Below are 20,285 nucleotides of genomic sequence, written 5' to 3'. Positions count from 1 at the left end.
ATCTGCAGGGCACTTTATACAGTTTCTGATGCTTTAAAACAACCCTTCACTGTGCGTTTTGTCTCCTTTTACACATAATATCAAAGCTTGAGAGAAATTCACTGACTCAAGTTTACGAAGCTAACAAGTGACAACAACTGGAAGTAAAATCCTCCTGTTTCTGACTCTGAAATGTCTATTTTGCCATCCTGCCTTTGTGAATTCAAGTCCCAGTTCCTCCATAGTTTTGGGATTAAAAAGAAATAAAAGAACACATCATTAACACTTCTATGATATATCAATAGGATGACCATATAAATTACCTGTAAACCAGAATACTTTTGAGAATAAAAAGGACTGTTAAAAACTACCACAGGGAGTTTCTGTTCAATGGGTATTAAGTTTCAGTTATACTAGATGAATATGCTCTAGAAATCTGTACAACATACTGCCTATAGTTAACAATAGGGTATTGTGCACCTCAGATTTTAAGAGAGTAGATCTCATGTTAAGTGTTCTTACCACACAAAATATAAAATAAAATAAAATACAAAGGGACACAGGAAAATTTGGGAATTGTTGGATATGGTTATTACCTTGATTGTAGTGATGGTATCACAGGTGTTTGCATATGTCCAAACTCATCAAACATCAAATTGTACACATTAGATATGTGCAGTTCTTTGTATATCAATTATACCTCAATAAAGCTGTTGAAAAACAGCTTTAAAAAATAGCCCAGGGCAGTAGGTGTAACCTGTGGCATATGGTCCCTTTTGTTTTAAAGTTCTAAGCAGAAAATAGATGGCACATTGGGGATGATTTAACTGAAAATAACTCAACAAAGGAATAAAGTGCAGAGATGTGGGTCATGTAAGACATCCAATATGGATGGCAAGACCCCATGGACTAGCAACAGCAGAGTTGAGGGACAAGAAGCAGAGCAGTGCTGGCCAGAGCCCTGTGATGCTGGCCAGAGCCCTGTGAGAGCTGGAGCCATTGGCAGGAAAGAGGCGCTGCCTTTCAGAATTGTTGGTGTGAAGGAAGGCAGTCACTGAGAGGGCTGGGGTGGGCAGGATACTTACCTCAGCCTCTCTCTCCTCCCACACTCTGGTCCCTACTGGTGAATCTCATTGATCGACTCCAACTAGAATCCAAAGGGCAAGCTGGCTAATGTCCTTTGGAGAGGTCAACCTCCTAGGACCTAAACAGAGCAAAAAATCAGAAAGAATAGATTTAAGGGAAGAAGCAGAATAACCTCTATGGTGGGCTTCTGATCAGAGGACCCACTTTAAAAATAAGCAAAACAAATGTAAACACTTGAATGCCTGTTGTCTTGTCCAATAATATGGGACTTAGCATGAAGATATTCTTACTACTTACCGTACTCTGAATTTGAGCACCATTACTGACAAGTGATCCTGAAGTGAACTGTGTATTGAAATACTGATAAGTATCTCATTTTTTTGTGGGGGCACTGATTTTCTTGGTAGCCTATTTAGTAACCAAGTCCTTCTAGGAGGTGACATCCTTAGTGATAAAAACAGGAAACCTGACATCCTACTAACCTGTGTTTATAACTGGGTTTTCTCCTAACTGTGTGACATTGACTGTTGTTTACTTTGAGTCTCAGTTTCCTTTTCCATAATATGGACAAAAAAGCTGACCTCAGTAAGAGATATGTAACATATAGCCAGAGGTCAAGAAATAGTACTTATTGCTATTACCATTAATATTGTTAGTATCATTAATATAATATTTAGTAATTGTCCAAGAGAATGGAGTATTAATTTTTTTCAGTGTCTTGTCCTTAGGCTGACTATCTGCCTAGATGTCAACCATAATGTTGCCCTCTGCTCACTTAGTAGGATGTCTGTTTGACTTCTCTGCCCAGGGTGGCTTCATTTATATTATCAACCCCTCTCTCCATCAAGAATTAGTCCACCCCTCACATGTATCTATGTATATGTGACAGCCATTAAGAAAAATGAAGAGAGAAAATGATAGTGGCAATATAATAGCATCTAACCAAAAAAAAAAGATAGATAAAATCATGGGTTCATTCAACCCAGTGATTTCTTGTTACACCTATAGTAATTTATAATAAGCTTAAATTTCTCATTCAGTGTCAGGTCCTTTCATGTCCAGGACTTAGCTTTTCAATATTTATGGGGTTCATTTGATCTGTTTCTTGATTCAAACTTAGGTTCAAGAAAAGTGTCTTTTAAAAGCGTGCAGAGCCATCTGCTTAATAGCTAGACTACAAGCAAAGAGACTCAGTAAACACATTGGGCTGTCACTCAGTTATGGCTCTATTGTGAATAACATATTCGTTTTGTATTCATTAAGCTTCTTAGGGATAACGTAATGCAAATTTTTAAAGATTTTTTTCTTTCTTTCATATTTGGTAAAGATAAACAGAATTCCTAAGATGCATCTTGATCTGTCTGTGGAACTTAGGATATTTTCGTTGAACAGAATCATGAAAAGAGCACGACACATTTTCTTTCAATTTGTAGCAACAGTTACTATGTTGTATAGTATTTTATAGTATTGACCTTCATACTATTTCTCCTCAAATTCCTCATGTCAATTTCATTCAACATCCAGCTCTCTAAAAGTGTACCTGTTAAAAGTAATGACAAGTAAAAACCACTGAAGCCATGGCATTAACTGGAAAGGAGATGTGTTTGTGATATTTAAATTGAGCATCACTTCCAAAAGCTTATGATTTTCAGTCATCCCTAACGTCTTTTAGTCCTTTTCTTTTAGTCCTTTGCATTGTCGAGTGGAGATCTGATTAATTTGATTGCTGTGGATAACCTCTAGGTGTGCTTTAAGGTTCTATGGAGCCCTCATTTCCAGGAATTAATATTCACAGTATGTAGTAAATCACTTGTGCTCATGGCTCTAACTGTTCACCTTTCCTTGTATCCTTGCCCTTTTCCAAAGAGTGTCACAGTTCCTTCTCACTCTGACAGGTTGTTCTAGTCCCCTCCTTGTTTTAAGACTTCTCCATGTGACTTGCTTTGGCCAATAGGGTGATAGCAGACTTGACCCAAGCAGAGGCTTGAAAAGGTACTTGCGTATTTCTACTCCCTCTCTTGCTCATCTGCTTTGCCTTGAGACCATGCCAACCGAGACACAGAGAATTGAGTCATCATTCAAGAAGGAGTGATACAGACATCAGGAAAGGCCTAAGAGAGGAAGTGATATGAATATTGAGCTGCCTCTTAAAGATCAATAGGAATTTATTAGGTAGACTGTGGAGCAGAGCAGAAGGATATTCTGAGTGGGAGAAATGAGATGTAAAGAACTATGAAGTTTGAAGAAACTTAGCATGCTTAAAAAACTCAGCTGGATGGGAACCATATGATCACAAAGGTCATTGTATGGCATGCTAGGAGCTTGGGTTATATCTTGCAATTTTGGCAGTGGGGTGTTACTGAAGAGTTTTTTTAGTACATGTTGGTTGGTATCACTTTAAAATGAATATTTTGGCAGCAGGTTCAAGGATGGACTAGAGATTGCAGAAATTGAAGGAAGAGAGCCTGAATGGGAGATGATTGAAGTGGTCCAGGTGAAAGATGGTTCCAGGTTCATGGGATTATTCATTGAGATAGACAGCATACTTAAGAGAAAGCAAGCTTTGGTTGAAGCAAGGAAAAGAAAGTGTGCCATGAACTCAGTTTTATCTTAATAGGATATGAAGACGCATGAAGACAATGGTCTAAGTTAGTGGAGGAGCATAAATTTCATTAAATACGAGTTTTATCATGGTATCCCTAAACTGTGGTTTTATAGTTGGAAGTGCAAAATGATAAGTGAAAGAGGAAACAAACAGGGTTATATTATTCTTTGATCAATCTCTAGTAAACAGAACCTGAGGTGTGGGTTAAAAGGTAATTTATTTAGGAGGTGGAAACCTAAAGCAGCATTCATGAAGAAAGGGCAAGTAAAAATGTGAAACAAAGTTTGTGTTACCCTGTTGGCTAACATTTCGTGGCAAGCCAAGAAGAGAAACTAAAGGCTGTTTAGCAAGTGGGTCTACTCCACATCTGAGATTTCTCTGGATAGCCCATGAGGTGAAATTGGGCCTCAGAGTAGTCTCCATGAGTCATTACTAATCTTGTAGTATACTGTCCCATCCAAGTATGGAAGCCGTGATAGGAACTGGAAACCCCAGGTGTTGTGTTGGTCTACCTGGCCGTGTGATACGAACCAAGTGGGAGGGTCTAGCAGAGGCAGATGACTGATTGGCCCCTGTCCTACATGGTGTGGTCCAAACAACTGGGGCACAACTGGAAGGAGGGAGACAGTGAAGGGAATCTAAGGAAGCTCATAAGCCTTGTATCCGAAACATGGCACAATCTAAAGAGCCTTAATTTTGAGTCAAAAAATAAAGCTGGAAAACTAGACAGGTAATACCACTTTAATAAAGTTTAACACAACAAAATAATGGAACATTTTAAAATAAATGCATGTGTATGTTAAAGTATAAAATAATAAGATGATAAACGTTAATATTAGCAAAGAGATTATCTCTGACAAGAGGAAGGGGAGACTATGATAAGGGAAAACTATAAAAGAACCTTGAAGTATATTTGTAATGGTTTGTTTCTGAACTTGGTTGGAGGAACCTGGGTATTTTTAAAAGATTTTTTTTTGTTAGCATATTTTTAAAGTGAAATAATTTATTAGATAAAATGAAATAATGATGACTAAGACTTAGGGGCATTCATGTGAAACAGTACAAAAAAACTAAAAATAAATAAAAGGGACAAAAATAAAACTTGAACAAACCAATGAATGATAGGAAAGAAGCTAAAGAATAAGAAATCATGTAAAGTAGGAAAAAATAGCATGGCAAAAATATATCTAAACATATCAGTGATTACACTAAATATGTATAAGCTAATTTGCCTATTTAAAAGATAACTTCTCAGATTGGTATTTAAAACAAGCAAAACTCAGCTATATTCTATTTACAAAGATATATTAGATAAAATGGTGGTGAAGACTGAAAATGAAGAGAAAATTATATATTAGACATAAGATAAGAAGGAAAAGCAAGAGCAGCCATGTAAATAGCAGACAAAACAATATTCAAGGTCAAACAGGGACAGATTGATAAAAGTTGTTACAAATTCCATTAGTGTCTTAATGTAAAGGGAAAAGAACTTTCATGATGTTATCTGCATCTAACTGCACAATTGCACATATAAAAAAACAAATATGAGAAACTCCTCCATGATACAGAGGACATGGACACACACATAATATCAGCAAAAACTAGTACAGACAGTGAGATAAGAGAATGGATCTGAGGAAATTGACAATTGGTATTCCTAAAGGAAATATGATAGTAAGCAGCAGAAGCAATGGTGACAGATTTAGTAGAGCAGTCTCTGTGATCTCAAACACACACAAACACACACACACACAACATAAAACCCAAAGCAATAAAAATATACAATCTGAAAAGGCATACAAATTGTTCCTGGCAAAATTATTGAAAATTTCTTAAAACCAATATATATCCTTATTATTCTTTCTAAATTTCAAGGATGAAAAAAAAAAAGATCATATAAGCATTCAGCAGAAATACTTACATACAAAGAGAAACCAATCTGAATACTTTCAGTATTCTTTTCCATGGATGCTGAATACTAAAAACACTACATTTTCAGAGAAAATAATTTTTGACTCTACACTTCTTAGAAACAGGTAAGAATTCATCATGTGTTAACCTATTAACACACAAAGATGTTGCTTTTGACATATGTGGCCTCAAGCACATATTACCAGAGCATTCTTCCTTCATGCATTGAGAATGAAGACTCAGACTCAGGAATGAAATTTTGGTTTTAAAAAACAGTGTATTAGTCCACTTGAGCTGCCATAACAAAATACCATAGACTGGGTGGCTTAAACAACAGATCCAGAGATTAAACACAGCTCAGGAGGTTAGATCAAGGTCAAGGTGCCAGCCTTGTCACTTCCTGGTGAGAGCTGTCTTCTTGACTTGCAGATAGCCAGCCACCTTCTCGCTGTCCTCACATGGCCTTTCCTTAGTGCAAGCTAGTAGTGAGATAGCAGAAGAGCTCTCCAGTGTCTCTTTTAAGGACCCTATTCCTATTGGTTCAGGTCCCCACCCTTTATGACTTCATTTAACTTTAATTACTTCCATAAAGGCCCTATCTCCAAATACAGTCACATCGGGGGTTATGACTTTAGCATATGAATTTGGAAGGGGGACAAACATTCAGTCCATAACAGATAGGAAATGAACATTAAATCATTTAAACATAAATCTGATTAGGATTGTGTATGTTCAATTAAAAATCAGTATCTTAAGTCTCAAAATATAAAAATACCAAGTAAAATAATGCAATAAATAGATTTAGATTCCATGCTATATCAACAAAAGCCAAGACATGAAATAGGTTTAAGTGTCATAATTTTATGTTATTTTGTTAACTACTTTTCTAACTTGATAATGGTACATTTAATAATTTTTATTTTAATCATCTAATTCTTACTATTTTATTATGCTAAAAGGTGATGATTTACTGTTAAATGATGCCGGTACACTGTAATGCACTGTAAGCATCTGATAATTACTGTTTGCCTTTTTACAACATGTCTCTTGTAACTCTAAATTCGTTTAACAATAACATGAGAGATCTCTTCAATCAGCAATTTCATTGAATTGCATTAGTTAAACTCCCAAAGCATTTGTGATACAATTTTGGTTATTCAGCAGGCTTTTTGCCTGAAACTTCCTAGTACTTCTGCATACCTTAGGAAGAATCACAATTACAGTCAAATACCCAAGAGTGCTAAAATAAGAGCTTGCCATTTTTTTTCTAGGAATTTTCAACGTAACTTGTCTCTTTTATTGAAATTTAGTTTTGAAATTAGTTATTAAGCATAATTTATATGGGATCAATACCAAATTATTTTTAAAGGATATTAGGTTAAAAAAAGCATACTTCTAGTGGAGTTCAAAAATATAAAATAGGAGTCTATGTCATAAAATTAACCTATAATTTAACTTATTACTGAATCCTTTTCTCATTTCATTTTCTTGTTTATATTGTACAAAAATAGACAAAAGTGATACAATTGATTACCACAAATTTTAAATCATATTTTAAAATGTGACTGTATTCTTTGCTTTTTTAAAATTGATCAGTTAATCCATTTTATTTAGATCCATTTTATTTTTTTCCTCAAATTACTGCAGAATGCAGAGGATAAACATTCTATAAAATGCAATAAGGTAAATTATTTATGTTTGCCTTTCTGTTATCAACTATTAAAAACAAAAAGCATTCCTCACAGTGTCATATATTGGCCTTTAGAAAGAGGAAAAGATAGACAAAAGAGTAAATTTACTACACAAAGATTATATGGGTAGGACTGAACAGTTGAGATTTAAACATTCTGTGTAAAAGGATAATTAATGGAAATTGACATCTACTTTCTGAGCTGTAACTTGAAACTTGTTTTACACAGAACTTTAAGAAATTTATATATAAATACACACAATATACATATATAAGTATACATATATATGTATACTCTATTACAGATGTATTTTATGTCATACTAAATTTTAAAAAGCAGAAAAATTATATACTTGAAAATTTTTTATCCTTCATTCATGTATTTCTCTTAAGATGTTTCAACCTTGGCTCTTAAACCCAATTCCAGCCAAAAATTTCTTTAATTCCTGTGATTTCACATCCCAGTCACTCTTGGGCTTTGGAGATCTCTACTGTATTCTCTGTGTGTGGTCAGTAAATTAAGTAAGAAAACATGGAAAACATTTCCTTAGAAGTTTTGAAAACCAGTCTTAGAAGTAATGTATGTCACTTCTGTCCATATGTCATTGGCCAGAATGCAACCATATGGCCCCCATGTAACGGACAAGAGGCAAAGAAATGCATGTATCTCAAAAGCAGAGAAGAAACATAGATATTGGTAAGAAACAACATTCTCTAACACAATATTAAAAAAGAAGAGTTTTCTACCACAAGGATGTATCCATTATACTGAAGCCATTGACTAAATCAGAAAAGTGTATTTTGTCATCTTCCTCAGGAGTACAGTAAGATGAACAATGGTCTTCACTTAAGTAACTTGAATTTGATCAAATACATAGATAGACTTTGTGTTAATCCTTTTGTTTACTTAACTCTGAGTAATCTTTGTCCTAAATCTCTTCCATTGAAAGTAGGAAAAAAATCCCTTACCATTGTCAATCCATGGGCCTTCTTTACAATAATTTTTTTTCCTGTGATAAAATTTCTACCTTCCTTAATAGTAGTTTTTTATTATTTTGGACTAACACTTATTCATTGTGGAAATGATTTAATATTTTTGATGATTTGTTATTTTTAATCTTACCTAATAGCAAACACATAACTATCTTGGTGATACATAGGCCCTGTGCTCAAAGGATGATAAAGTAACAGAAGATAAAGGATAAGTGGTATTAATTCTTTTGCCTAACAAAATTCATGTGAATTAAGGGGTACAAATGTGCAGTGATGAAGCCACAATTAATAGCTCTCAGATGTAGAATTCACACTCCTGGATCAGGGCTCAGCTTCAGTATGAAAAATATAACCATTTTACTCTCATGTGCTTGCATTCTGTGTTTAAAGTTAGGGGTCAGCACTCTGCCTATTTTTGTAAATAAAGGTTTACTGGAACACAGCCATGCCCATTTATGTACCGTCTATGGCTTATTTCAAGTTACCATGGCAGAGCTGAGTAGCTGCAACAGAGACTGTATGTGGTACACAAAGCTGAAAATATTTACTATCTGGACTTTTCCATGAAACGTTTGCCTACCCACCCCTGCTTTAAACCCATGAGGAGTGAACATTAAACTTCCTTTTACAATGACAAAGCTTCCATTTTTATCCCACAGAAAACAACTAAAAGCTATTAAAATCCAACTGTAACACCTGGTTAATAATGTCAGTTGTTTAGTTTCAAAAAGGTTCAAACTGAAATTGAATAAAAGAACACTGGGAAACCTTATTGAACAACATTTCTTTGTAATGATTTCCTGCCTGTGGAGGCCAGTTTTGAATGTATTTTATAGTTGTCTTTCATTTACACATATATGAACACAAAGACAAATTGTCTATAAAATTACAGTTCTTAGTGTCAGATATTTTATATTGCAGTGATAGAAGTTTTAATATTTGTAAATAGTTTGAAAAATGGATTTAAAGGGGCTGTAAAATGTGTCATAAATCTTACAGCTACCTGGGGCATGTTTTAAAGAGTAGACCTATAAGGAGTTGCTAAAATAAGGCTTTACATCCTCAAACCTATTTGTGCAATAAATAATACATCATGCATTCCAATCTAAGTGGAGCATACTGAAGAGCCTAATTTCCATTTTAATCATAAGTATTAAAATTGCATATAAGATTTTATTATTTAAGAAATATCTAAAACAAGATATAATGGTATAAGTTATTCTTATCAAATGACTATATAAAAAGACAGATTAGCCCCATTAAGGGCAAATTTGCTCTACTTGCCAGGACCATTAAAAAGTAGGAAATTATATTTCATTTTATAAAGTCTTCCCATCTAACTTAAAAATTAAAATAAGAAATCTTAAATGATGGTTGTCGAATTCAGTTTCAAAATTACAATAAATTGTTTTTGTTTCACTGAGAGACACATGTATTTCAGAATGTGGCACCCATCTATGCCGGGTTGTGAATTTTTTTTTCCATTTAAGTTGGGGGTGCTTCCATGATAAGTTCTAGTGATACGTTGATGAAAACAGTAGACCCAATCTCTGCGATCTTAGAGCTGTAATAACCAGGGATTAAAAACAGATACCAAACTGGTCTTCATAAGTATGAGTTTTGAAGAAGAGTTGAATACTGCAGAGGGGGTGCCAAATCTAGGTTTATAAAATATATTTTTCCTACTTTCACATGGAAGCCATGGGAAAACTTTTATAGAAATTTCTCTGACCCTTTATAGTGGTATTAATGATGAAAATGAATGAAGATGCAAACAAAATTTTATACATGGGTGTAAAAATTCTAATTAATTTTACTATTTTGGGAAACTGCTTTGTTAATATGTTATACCTTGTAGTGATTTGTTTTATATGTATTCTTACAGAGTTTAGACATCTTGAGGGATGGTCACACAGTATAAAAGGGACACCATCAGAGGTCAGTCTTGGTAAAAACTACAAAATAGGTGATTTACTCTCAAAGATCCTGCTGCCTCTCATAATCACATTCCTATTTGAAGCTTCTCCCAGCCATTTATTAACTTTGTAGCAGCCCTGATTTTCCTAGGCAGCATTTCTAGAAGCATTTTACCAAACCAACCACAACAGGCTCAGTAGGGATGCTTGTTACAATATACAGATTCCTCAGCTAAATTTCAGTCTTACTCTATGAGATTCTGAGGGAGGTAGGCCTGGGAATCAGTCCAAACCTAATCATAGAAAGTAGACCAGTGGCAGACATCATAATGTGTTATCCCTCTGAATTAGATATTGCCGTTTTAAGAGAGTTCTTCATGAGAAAATTACTTAAACTGGAAGAGAGTGTTAAGTTGGAAGGATTTCAGGTGAATTGGGAAGGTTATATAGATTTGTGAGTGTTTGTTTTTTGCAAGGTGGGGATCTGGAGGCTCCATACTCGCTCAAGCTATATATGTAATTTTGACTTATTTAGCTTAGATTCCATTAGTGGGTTGTCTAATAGAGATCACTACTAGGAAATTTCCTAACATGGTAGGTAATGGCATATTTCCCTACAAATTTATGCAGTAATTTGAAGATTTTATACATTTTCCCATTTTTAGGAAAACCATGAATATTAGATAACTATTTCTTACCAAATCAGACTGGTTGCCTGAATGACTAGTTTAAATATTTTATGTATTTAGAAATATGAGTCCTGTGATTTGGATATAGTTATTTTCTTATGTAACTCTTACGTTCAATGAATACATAGTATTTCTTTTTTTTTTTACATAGTATTTCTTAAAGCAAAATCTTTAACTACTTTTTTTTGAGTGTTTAAACCACTTAGAAATATAAGAAATGATTATTGTTGATAAGAGTAAAGTCATTTTTGTTTGAAATCATTTTTTAAGAAAGCCACTTAGTAACTGGTAAGCACCTATTAAATCTAAACTTAAACCAATGTATTTTATGAGGATTCAGAAATGAAAGGGGAACTTTATCATTTTGCTTAAAAGAATAAGAAGAGGAAAATCCTACAGCAAATAAGAAAAAGGGACTTAGGATCGTAATGTTCCTTAGGCAAGCTTGAAAAAAACTGAGTGAAACATCTATACACTAACAAATTAAACAACCTAGAAGAAATGAAAAAATTCTTGGAAACATACAACCTAGTAAGACTGAATCAGGAAGAAATAATCTTAACAGGCCGATTACTAATAAGGAGATTGAATTAATGATCAAAAATCTCCCATCAGGGAAAATCCCAGAACTATATGGCTTCACTGGTGAATTTTACCAAGCATTTACAGAAGAATTAATGCCAACCAATCCTTCTCAAACTCTTAAAAAAGAAACAAACTACCAAACTCATTTTATACAGCCAGCATTGCTTTGATATCAAAGCCAGGAAAGGACACTACAAGAAAAGAAAACTACAGATCAACATTCATGATGAATATAGATGAAAAAATTCTCAATAAAATGCTAGCAAACCAAATTCATTAGCATATAAAAGGGATCATTCACCATGATCAAGTGGGACTTATCCCTGGGAAGCAAGGATGGTTCAACATACACAAATGAATAAATGTAATACATCACACAAATAGAATGAAAAAAAATTGTATGATTGTCTCAATTGACACATAAAAAGCATTCAACAAAATTCAACATCCATTCATGATAAAAATTCCTAACAAATTAGGTATTGAAGGAATATACTTCAACATAATAAAGTGGTATTGGCATAATGATTCAAAACTATGTTGTGTACGTCATAGGATGGTGCAAATGATTATTATGTTGATGTTATTATAAACCAAGCTTCTCACTTTGGAAAAAGGGATACACAACTATAAAGTAGGGGAAAGTCAGAAATAGCCTGTTAGGTTGCTTTTGAATTAGAGGTATCAGTGCAAGTTCCTTATGTATGGATTCTCTCTCTGCCTACTGAAAGAGCTTGGAAACAATGGCACTCATTGCAGTGGACACTGCTGTATCAGTCTGGGCCCAATCAGGAGAGAAATTGCAGTGTGGGTTAAAGAGGGGGAAGTTTGATCAAAATAATTATTAAAGTGGGATATAGGATTGCCTACTAGGTATAAAAACTCTATACGGGACTCTGGCTGAAGGAGAGTACCCAAAGAAGGACAAACTCGGTAGGGAGTCCCTCCCTAAATCTGGATTTCAGACCTCATTGGTGAAGGTACAATTCTGTCCACTAGGTAACAGAAAACTTTGCTTCTTTGCCAAAGCCAGACCTGGTCTGCAATCACTGGACAAGTGGGAAGGAACCCTTCAAAGTGTACGCAAAGAGAAGGGCAGTCAGCAAACTCTGTGTGTATGTGTGTCTTTGTGTCTGTGTGTCTGCAAAAGAGATAAAAACCCTATGGGCCACAGGTGAGCAGCATGGGGCACTGCAGAGGGAATTGGTAGCTATAGGGAGGAAGCCTTGGAGGTATTGATTTTGCCAGACCAAGGATACAAGGTTGCCAGGGACCATGCAATCCAGGTGCATTGATGGGGCACAGGTCAGCCATATGTCCTCCCACCTATACTGCTGTTTCACCATGCCACAGAAGGGCCCTTTCCTCCTGCAGTGTCCCCCCAGTGCCCTCTTCTGAGAAAGTTTAACATCATGTTCACACTATAGAAAATATGCTTAAAGGAATTTTGTGTATTATCATAGAATATATGTTAATGTGTGCAACTGGAACTGAAAGGCAATAAGGTGATTACTATCACAACACTTAATACCCAAACTTTTGTTTCTAAATACCATTACTCTTTAAAAAGACTGGAGCTCCTTGAATAAAAGACTGATTCTAGGTCTGGCTGTGGAAAGAAGTGAGAGCTTGGCACTTCTTACCGAAGACTTGCTCAAATATCAGCGTGGATATGTCAGCATGAACGGGCTCCCACTGACCAAATTTGGTTCAACTGAGCATCAAAAAGGATAGTGACAGTAAAGGCAGACAACTGGGAAAAGAATCCATTGAGTCATAGTAGTAGAGGGAATGGTAAAGGAAGGGAAATTTCTTTACAGAATGACAGCTAAAAATAGATGGAACAAAACAATTAGAAGGTCACAATTAACAATGAACAAAATGATAACTGGTTTAGGCAGGGATCATCCAAGTATGTTAAAACCACTGGGTGAAATTTCTTGGGGACTTGAATATTCACTATGTTGAGAAGTATCACCCCACTGATTAGGTATAACTGGAAAAGAAAACTGTACCTTTACAAAAGGTAAATGTCGAGAACTCCACCTGAACTAAGTTATCAACACAGTATCCCAGGTAATGGGGCAGGCTGGCATTATGTCTCCTTGAGGTGAAGCAAAAGAAAATGTACATTATCATTGTAAAAATTTTACCAAAAATATTTAATCTGAATGTAATCAAGTGGAAACGATGAGAGAAATACAGATTATAGGACACTGTATAAAACAACTGACCTGGATGCTGCCAAAATGTCAATGTAATGAAACACAAGTGAAGTGGTACTCTTCTGGATTAATTGACACTTTAGAAACATGACAACTAAATGCAATACAGAATCCTGCATTTTTTAAAAATGTAAAAACATTGTTTGGAATATTGGGGTAGTTGAATATGATAATATTGTTGCATTAATAAATTTGTATGGTGTGAGATAATATTTTGGTAATATACTTTGTTCTCAGGAGATCTGTGCTGATATATATGACATCACAGTTTACTTCCAAATGATTCAGCAAAAAACATGTTTATACATGAATGTACATAAATACAGAGGGAGACAGAGGCACTATGCACAAATATGGCAATTAGTGGCACAGTATTAATTAGTGAATCTAAATGAGGAGACTACTAGTATTTTTCTTTTTTAAAACACACAGGAATCCCATCCTCCTCATTTGTCTCCCTACCCCACACATACGACACACAGACCAAAATATAAAATACACAAATAAAAGTAGTAGACTGAGTCCATCTAAATTAAGTATAGGTAATCACATGACTTCTGATTAAGGTATCAGAACTTAAAGCACAATGTATTTATTGATTTACTTGATATACTTGTGCTTGTTTAAATTTTATCATATGTGTTAATTTAAAGATAATATAAGCCATCTCACACAATTTAGAAGAATTCTTAACCACAGTGGTTGCTAAAGGGGGGAAGTTTCCATTACCTGGAAAATTCAGTTATTTGATATCTGCTTGACATCTGAAAAATGAATCTGTATAGTAACTGGTTTTGTTTTAATCTACAATTGTATGCATTTAAGAAGCTTTAGCACTTTGAAGAGAACTTACCCAATGCAAATGTCATCATCTCCATTGAAGCCTTGGTTATCTCACCTCATCCTTGCTTATAGACAGTTTTCTGTGTATTTTATCTCTCCCCTCATAAACAATGTGGCTTTTGTGGGCACACACCATCCATAACACATTTTTTGTGTAACGCATAAGACATACTGTATTTCCTGGCACTCTAAGAGCTCCAAAATCAAGGCTAAATAAAACAAAAACAAACATTCTACAACTGGGAAATTTACACTCTGAGACATTTGGTAATTTCTATAGCTCTTTATAACCGCCAGTATAAGATATTATCACCTTAAAGACATTTCCAATTCAAAATGTTTTTAATCATTCCCAAACTTTACATATCAAGATATCACAGTAGTTATGGTAGATATCCCAGTATTGGCTGCCAAACTCTCACAGGACTGACAGTGGGAGGAAACATGGTTTTGGAACATTACATATCTTCCTCAGTGAGAATTCAGCTTGGTTGATGAAATATTTGTAAAAAGGATTTCACAGTGGTTGAATTAAGACTGCTATACCTTAGTGTATGCCTTTTCCCTTGTTACAAAGTTGACTTTCTCAGAGGGTAGCTTTCTATTTAAATTATTTTTCTCATTGAAATGACAAGCTTCCCTAATTTGTCAGATATAGCAATTTCATAAGATGTTCTCAAATTCATTGACACATCTACCACCAAGAAATACATCCTGTTCTCTTGAACCTAGGCTGGCCTTAGTGATTCTCTCATACACAGTAGATTGTGGTGGAGGAGATACTGCGTGACTTTAGAGACTAGGAAATTACACGCAGTGCTGCTGCTGCCGTGCTCAGTGGGACATTTACTTTCAGAGGCTTGAGTTGTCATGTAAGAAATCTGACTACCCTGAGGTCAGCATGCTCTGAGGAAGCACACACACATGGAAGGGCCTGTTTAAGTGTTTCAGTCAAAAGGCACAGCCGAGGTCCAGGCTGACAGCTAGCATCAAGCACTAGAAATGGGAGTGAAGGTACCTCCAGATAATTCCAGTTCCCAACCACTATCTCATCCCTACTGTGGAGTCTCCCTTACTGAGGCCCCAGGCATTCTGAATTACAGACAAGCCATTCTCACTGTACCTGTTCTGAATTACTGAGCACAGAATCTAGACATTTTAATACGTTTGTTTTAAGCTAGTTTTTTTTTTTTTTTGGTGATTTTTCATATAGTAACAGTACCTAGACAAGAGGACGAAGTGAACACTTTATCTTGCTAGAGGAATTAGTGACGAGGCTCTTACTTTGTACAGTATTTTATTGTATAACCTAGGCAAGCTACAAAACAACACAGGAATAAACTAGATATCTCTAGCCAGACCGTATGAATCACAGGGATCTCTAGAAATTTCTATGAGCAACTAGTGACTTTCCAACCAAGTTCATACGGGCGTATAAGCAGTTTCATTGCAACCGGGTGACAGGTGGTTGACCATTCAGGCATATGCCCATGTTTGAACAGTCAGTGATGCTGAATGGACTTCATCAATCTCCAAAGTATTCCGCAGAAGCTTTGTCATTAGGTACCAGGAATTCTAATTGCAAAGTCAACCATAATTTTTTTAATTTGCCAGTGCTTTACTATACATTGGCTGGAATATCCAATGTGATATAACTCTTACTGTCTGGTATTTGGTTTATTTCACTATAGGAAAGTCATTTCTTACTTGTCCTTTCCCTAGTTAGATTGCATACTCCTTGAAAGTAGAGACTGTCTTTTTCATATAAATCTACACTAGTTTTAGTTGCCAAGTAGAGGTCTGTGAATGAATATAACTTTTTTTTTCATACATTCACCTACCAATGGACAGATGGGTTGTTTCAAGTTTTTATTTATCATGAATAAAGCTGCTAGGAATATTCTTGTATTAGTCTTTTTGTGGACATATGTTTTAGTTTCTCTTGGATAAATACTTGGATGTAGAATAGTCAGGTTTTGATATTAAGATCATGCAGGCCTTATAGAATGAGTTGGGAGGTATTCGCTACTCATATTTTCTGACCCTGTTTGTACAAGATTTCTTTATTTACTGTTGGAATTTGCTGGTAAAGCTTTTTCAGCATCAATTTTTCTTTATATAAAGGATTTTAGTTATGAATTCAGTTTTTATAATATGTATAGATATTCATATTTTTATTCCATCTCATTTCAGTTTTGGAAAGCTGTATTCCAAGGAATTTATTCAGTTTCTCTAAGTTGTTGCATTTATTGACATCATATCATAATATCCCCCATTATCTTTTTAGTATCTTTAAGATTTGCAGTGATTTCTTTCCTTCTCTCTCTGATATTGGTAATTTTTGTTGCCTGTCTTATTTTCTAGATAAATTTTGTTAGGGGCTTATCAATTATTTTGATCTTTTCAAAGAGCTGAGTTTTGGCTTTATTGATGTGCTCTATTGTTTGCCCATTTCTATTTTGTTGATTTTTTTTGCTCTAACCTTTATTATTTCATCCTTCTTACTTATTATAAGTAAAATAAAGATAATTGAAAATTTTGAAATGTAGCTATGTTTCCCCTTGCTTAATGTTCTTTATCCTTCTACAAATCTGAACTTCCATCAAGTACATTTTCTTTCAGACCAAAGAATTTATTTTAGCATTTTCTGTACTACAAGTTTGCTAGAGAAGAGTCCCTTACTTTTTTTCTCTGAACATTATATTTATTAAACTCCCTTTTTCTATCTTATTATTTTTGTATCTTAAGACTTTGAATATACCATTCCATCTTTTTCCAGCCTTTACTATTTATGATAAAAACTGTGCCATAATCTTTATCATTCCACTGTATGTATGTATGTGTCTTTTTTTCTGGCTGCTCTAAAATATTCTGTTTTTAGCAGTTTTATCATTATATACCTGCCTGTGCTTTCTTTGTATTTATCCTGTTTGAGGTTTGCTGACTTTCTTGAATCTATGGGTAGATACATTTAATCAATTTTGGAAAGTTCTTAGTAATCACCTCTTCTGATATTCTTTCTGTTCTTTTCTTTATCTATACTTTTCTGGGATTCTAAGAACATGCATATTGTGCAACAGATATTGGATGCTCTGTTCCATTTATTTTCAGATTTTGTATTTGATTTGGATAATATCTTCTGTTTTCCTTTAAAATAACACATCTTTGCCTCAGCTATGTAGAGTCTGTGGTTAAGTCCATTAAATGAATTCTTCGTCCATAGTATTATTATATGTCCTTATTATCTTCCATTCCTTGTAAATGTTTACAGTTTATAGTTTTATGGTTTCTAGCTTTCCATTGTTTATACTTTTCCTGGCTTCAGTGAATTTCTACATCTGTTCACACATGTTACTCTCCTTTTGCACCAGTCCCTTTAGCCTATTTATCCTGGTTATTTTGTCATTGATTAGCAATTCTAGCATTTTGGCCATCACTGTGTCTGCTTATATGTTTTTATTTGTTTTTATTTTTAAGGGGGAGGTAATTAGGCTCTGTTATTAATTTTTAATGGAGATACTGGGGATTGAACCCAGGACCTCGTGCATGCTAAGCAGGCATTCTACCCCTGAGCTATACCCTCTACCTCTGTGTCTGCTTGTATGGAATATTTCCTCTTTTAATCACAGGTCATTTTTTTTTCTTACTCTTGCTTTGTGTAGTTATTTTATACCAGACATTACACACAAAAGAACATTAGAGACCAAAATAATACATTTAACCCCCAAATTGGGTATGTCTCTTCTCTTGAATCATCAGATTGGACAACAAATTTAATTTACTCAATTATTGAGTGGGATTTGAACTTTGCGTTAACTTTAATTAGGTTCAGTTTGTCACTGGCTTTCAATATTTTGAGTCAGGGATCAAGAATTTTACTTCAGCAACATCTGTGATTTGAACACTGGTAAGACAATGGACTTTTTGTTATGCTTTTCAGGCTATCATCTTTCCAGATGGGGAGAGATCACTCTTGGTTTTGTGGTTTTGTTGCCAGATTTCTGGGTTTTTGTAAGCTTCTCTTTGCTCACCAGTACTCATCAGAAACTTTCTGTACCATCAGATAATCTCTTAGCCCTGCTGCCCTTCAGAGGGCTACTTCAGTAGACTCAGTGGGAATTCTCCAGCTCAGCCTTTCTCAGCGACTTCACCAGCTGGTATTCTACTTTAGATCTGTGGTGCCTTGAGAGAATTTTTAACCAGTGCCCTTCCTGCCCTCAGTTTGTGGAAGTCAGCTGCAGTTCACTTGAAAAAGATTTGCCTTGTCTTAGAGTGAATTCTCTTCTTTCTCCAGCTCTAAGCTCAGCCTTCAGTTGACTGCCACCTGAACACCTTAGGGATCACGTCTTTCAGCTCTCCTTCCTTGCTCTGAGACTTCAGTGTACGTGTCAGGGAGGTTGGGCAGGTCAGGGCATGCTCGCTTGGTGGCTGGAGCACTGCAGGATTCTGATCCAGCCTGTCATCCCACTCACCCCCCTTAAAAGTTTGTTCAAAATCTGGCTCATTTTTCCTTCACTCCATCTATGGCAGATTTCTTCTCCTACCACTGCTCCATCAAGGTGAAAGCAAATGTATACCTCTTCTTTTCTAAGAACTTGTAACTTTCTGGAATTTAGTCTATTTGGATTTATTTGCATCCTCAGCTCCCCTATAGCTTTAAAAATTACATATGTCTAATTTATTCAGCTTGCTTGCACTGTTAAAATGGGGGTAATTGTTGCTTGAGAAATTTTATTTCCTACCCAAAAGTGAACTCTCTGATGCTTTTTAAGAAACACTTGTATAATATAGCTTACTGCTCCTCTCAAACAGCCATGCCCTATTCTAGGAGCTGTCACTCATACAAGGACCCAGTTTATCCTCTGCACATAATTTTAAAATGTAGTTCCTCGGACATACCTCATTTTATTGAGCTTTACTTTATTGCCCTTTGCTTTATTGTGCTTCACAGATACTGCGTATTTTACAAATTGAAGGTTTGTGGCAACCCTGTGTCGAGCAAGCCTGTCGGCACCATTTTTCCAACAGCATTTGCTCACTTTGAGTCTCTGTGTCACATTTTGGTAATTCTCCCAATATTTCAACGTTTTTATTATTATTTTATTTGTGATCTGTGATCAGTGATCTTTTGATGTTACTATTGCAAAAAGATTGTCTCACTGAAGGCTCAGATGATAGCATTTTTTAGCAATAAAGCATTTTAAAATTTAAGTATCTATATATTTTTAGACATAATTCTATTGCACACTTAATAGACTACAGGATAAGGTAAACATAACTTCTTTATGTACTGGGAGACCAGAAAATTCATGTGACTCAACTTTACTGCAATATTTGCTTTATTGCGGTGGTCTGGAACTAAACCCACAGTATCTCCAAAATCTGCTCATATTTCCAACTCAGTGGCTGATAGAAGGAAGACTAATGATATATTTTTAAGAATAACATACCTGCACTCTAACAAATTATTAAAAGCTTGTCAGTTTAAAAATAATAGGAACATATAATCTTACAGTTCTGTAGTCAAGTCTGGCCCAAGTCTCACTGGGCTAAAACCAAGGTCTCAGCAGGGCTATGTGTCTTCTGGAGGCTCAAAAGAACATGTTTCCTTCCCTTTCCCTGCTTTTAGATACAAGCCGTACTTCTTGGCCTGCGGTTCCTTTCCTTTGTTTTTTCCAGGCCAGCAGTGTCATACCTCACTGATCCCTAATACCTCCCTCTATAACTCTCCTCTTCTGCTTCCCAGTTTCACTTAGAAAGACC

General features: G+C 35.2%; 1 protein-coding gene across 3 annotated transcripts in view; it reads right to left on the bottom strand.

Annotated features, from left to right (window-relative positions):
- Positions 1-20,285, bottom strand: part of LOC102545688 (melanoma-associated antigen B18-like) — a 116,459-nt gene that overhangs the window by 43,275 nt on the left and 52,899 nt on the right. For 2 of the 3 annotated variants that reach the window (XM_072956603.1, XM_072956602.1), the window contains one exon: positions 1,065-1,183. The exons of the other annotated variant lie outside the window; for it this stretch is intronic. The gene's annotated coding sequence lies outside the window, so the exon portion shown is untranslated. The remainder of the gene's footprint in view (positions 1-1,064; positions 1,184-20,285) is intronic. 3 annotated transcript variants of the gene reach the window in all.

The sequence above is a fragment of the Vicugna pacos genome, chromosome X (assembly GCF_048564905.1).
Source record: "Vicugna pacos chromosome X, VicPac4, whole genome shotgun sequence".
Lineage (NCBI taxonomy): Eukaryota > Metazoa > Chordata > Mammalia > Artiodactyla > Camelidae > Vicugna > Vicugna pacos.
This window is presented reverse-complemented; position numbering and strand designations above follow the sequence as displayed.